The sequence below is a fragment of the Hydra vulgaris genome, chromosome 02, assembly GCF_038396675.1.
Source record: "Hydra vulgaris chromosome 02, alternate assembly HydraT2T_AEP".
NCBI classification, from domain to species: Eukaryota; Metazoa; Cnidaria; class Hydrozoa; order Anthoathecata; family Hydridae; genus Hydra; species Hydra vulgaris.
The window spans coordinates 28,939,602-28,943,090 of NC_088921.1; the positions used below are offsets into that span (position 1 = coordinate 28,939,602).

Consider the following 3,489-nt stretch of genomic DNA (forward strand, 5'->3'; position numbering starts at 1 on the left):
ATTGTACCATCGTGATATTGTCTTTGTTAACTAACTGGGTCGCGCATGGGATTGTCATGGATTTTTTTCGGGGAATCCTATTTGAAGTCCCTATATTTTCCTTTATATTTAGACTTCTTAATTATTTTAAGTTATCTTTAGCAGAGTTGACTGTAATTTTTTGGTTAAAAATTTGCGTATTTTTCATTAGTTTAAGGACAATAAAATGTATTAAACAAATGATTATTGACATTTTTAATTATTATGAATGAATTTAAAAAACATGCTTAAATTTTAAAATATATATTTACGCGACAAATAGCAATTATTATACAAAGATTTGATTCATAGCCATTCGACAATGGTGCTTTTTTGCGATTCATGTCCAATCGTCTAGATGATTCCGTTATAAATTTCTGCTTCAATTTGTAACGTTACTTTCTTCTTCAGTGCTTGCATCCGTTTTAACTTTAATAAAATAAAAATAAACATAAGCACAACTTAATAATTAATTACATATATACTTATTCAACATAGTAGCAACATATATACAAAATGGTCACAACATAAACAACATGGCTATCATGTTACAATAACAATTATTTTTCATATTGACGAAAAAGTTTAATCCATTAACATCAAACCATCGTTTCATAGACTTGAGTTAAGGATCTTTTTATTATTTTGTGAACTAAAATGTAATGAAAATTGCAATGAAAATTTACAATTACAAAAAAATGCAGGATACTTACAAATATATTTATCAAAACATGTGTTACTTGGATTATAATGGACCAAAACTCCATTAACAATTTCATGTCTTGAGATTTGACAATTTATGATTGAATATTTAATTTACTTTACAGCAGATTCTAAATAAAGTATATAACACGCTGTGAAAAAGTTAATTTATCATTTTATTATATATAGATGACTTTAAAATCTTGCCACAATATGATTACAATTTAAAGCATCTTAAACATTTTAAAAAAGATGCACATTATCATTATACCATTTAAATTTTTAAGATTGAACCTATAATATTTAGCATTAACATATATTTAAAATATTTAAATTGAAATCCTAATATAATTTTCTTCATTATTGATAATATATAGATGAAATCTGTTTATCTAACTACATAACAAACTTGTCAGCAAGGGAACAGAAAAAGATTTAATTTACTACCTGTATCTGGTAGGTATAAGGTGTTAGGGAGCACTAAAAATGTTAGGAGACTTATAAACTATATTTATAAAAAATTCATCAAATTTAAATAAACAAGACAATTTTAACATAAATTTAAATTTAAATTGCAAATTTAAACATATACATGATTTCATGTATGTGTAAGTATATATACTAATATGTTTGCATATTTATATGTGAGTAAATAATTATACATGTATTTATGGGTGAATATTTACAGATGTATCATTAAACAACTATTCTTCATTTAAAATCTATTGAGGCAGTTCTTGATGACAAGATCTTATGATCTTCTGTGAGTATCTGCTTACTTATTGTAAAGTTAACAAAGTTTATAATTCTTATTGTATGTATTTTATGTACTTTATTCATTCTTTTATTGTAAAACTTGCTTTAAATAAATAGAAAGAAAAAAAAATTAATTGCCTCTCAACCTTCCTAAATATTTTTAAACACAAAAACTATTTTATAAAAGACAGTAACTCTAGTCATTAGTAATAGTAAAATTAAGGGGAAAAAATTTTTCTTTTACTTAGACACTGAAAACAGAAATAGTAATAACTTATTTGATTAAGTGTAAACTTACCAGACTTAGATGAACCATTCAACTTGAGATTTGGCATTTTGTTTTAACATTACGTTTATTGCCATAGCTTCATTAATATTCACTACTTTTATGTGGTGGCGCATTATTCATCACAAACAAACTCTAAAAACAAAACATCAATACTATTAAATCCAATAATTGAACTTATTTTCTTTGAGGTGTTTTCAAATAAAATAACAAAATAAGAAAAAGCATTATTGGCAATTCTTTATAACCATTAATGAAAGCGTTTTAAAAGTGAAATTATAGAAAAAATGACTTTGGAAGTTTGACATTAGGGCAAATCAAATACTTCTTGAAATAATTAGATAAAATAAATATAACATTATTACTTACATCATTATTTAGACCTCATTGAACCTATCAAGGAGTTTACATATATGGAAACATGTTATTATGATTAAATAACTCCGACATATAGTTTAAAAAATTGATCATGTAAAAACTCACTAATAAACCTTTCTCTCCACATTAAAAATTAGAGGATCAAGAGGTGATGTGATACAACTATACAGAATTATTATTGACGTGGATGTAATAAATTGGTATAATGCTCAAATCTTTATAGAAAATTCTATTACAAAAGACAACAATAAATGATATATAAATAACAATACAAAAATTCAAACAGTCAACATAATTTTTTCATAAATAGAATAGCCGACAAATGAAACCATTTATAACTAAAAGTTGTGAAAGCAAAAAATCTAAATATATTTCTAACACTCTACAATAAATAAATACTAAACTGTGAAAAGCTGTTAAGGTCTGACATCTACTCTTGTAAGACTATACGCTAATAATGTGTATCACAACTTTGTTGGTTTATTTATATTTATTTATTGTATTTAAAAGTAAACAAATTAAAAAATTTATTTAGATAAAATTATTAAATATTAATTAAACTCCTATAAAAAAATAAAAAATAATAAAGTCCACAACGAATGTTTCAAATTATTTTGCTAAAAACACTTATATGCCCAAGTCTAGGTATATGGACTTGATAACTTTTTCTATCTAATGCCTCATATGTTAATAATACTTAGGTATCCATTTTTTGACCTCAACAACTTTGTATAACACTACAATAATGATATTCTTAAGCTATATTTATAAAGATGTTATTTTTATATTATTCCTATTAAACTATAAGAATATAAAAGATAAATGTGTTAATAACACTCAAATTATGTTAAAGAAAAGTTATGATTATTACAACAAAAAGATAATAAAATAAAGCAAAATTATATCTACACAATAATATACATATATATAATATATTTCCTTTCCTATGAAACCAACATTTCTATCAGTTTTTTTCTATTAATATCTATCATACTTCAATTGCCGTTGTTTCCATAAATTAGGTTTTAAGTTTCTCTAACTAGTTTAGCATGGCGAAAAAATTTAATATAAACATTAAACCTATTTAATGGTTAATGTTTGATGTAAATAATTACGTTTGAGATAAATAGACTTGTAAACAATGTTGATATATCATGATTAATATGTTATTTGAAGTCTAACAATACATCCTATACGAAACTTTATTTATTTAACAAAAGAATTTACTTGCAATAATTTATTTAGAAATTATTTAAAAAACATAAATTTCCTTTTACAGAATATTAATTTTTAAAACTTATCTAAAATTATTATGTACGCAATATAAAAAATTTCTCACCTGAAAGTAT

General features: G+C 23.4%; 1 long non-coding RNA gene across 1 annotated transcript; it reads right to left on the reverse strand.

Moving 5' to 3' along the window:
- Nucleotides 1–266: 266 nt before the first annotated feature.
- On the reverse strand, nucleotides 267–3,221 carry LOC136076867 (uncharacterized). Its single transcript, XR_010636636.1, has 4 exons — nucleotides 2,246–3,221; nucleotides 1,775–1,897; nucleotides 732–851; nucleotides 267–447 (listed from the first exon to the last, which is right to left on the reverse strand). It is a non-coding gene; the product is annotated as an uncharacterized LOC136076867 (long non-coding RNA).
- Nucleotides 3,222–3,489: the final 268 nt, after the last annotated feature.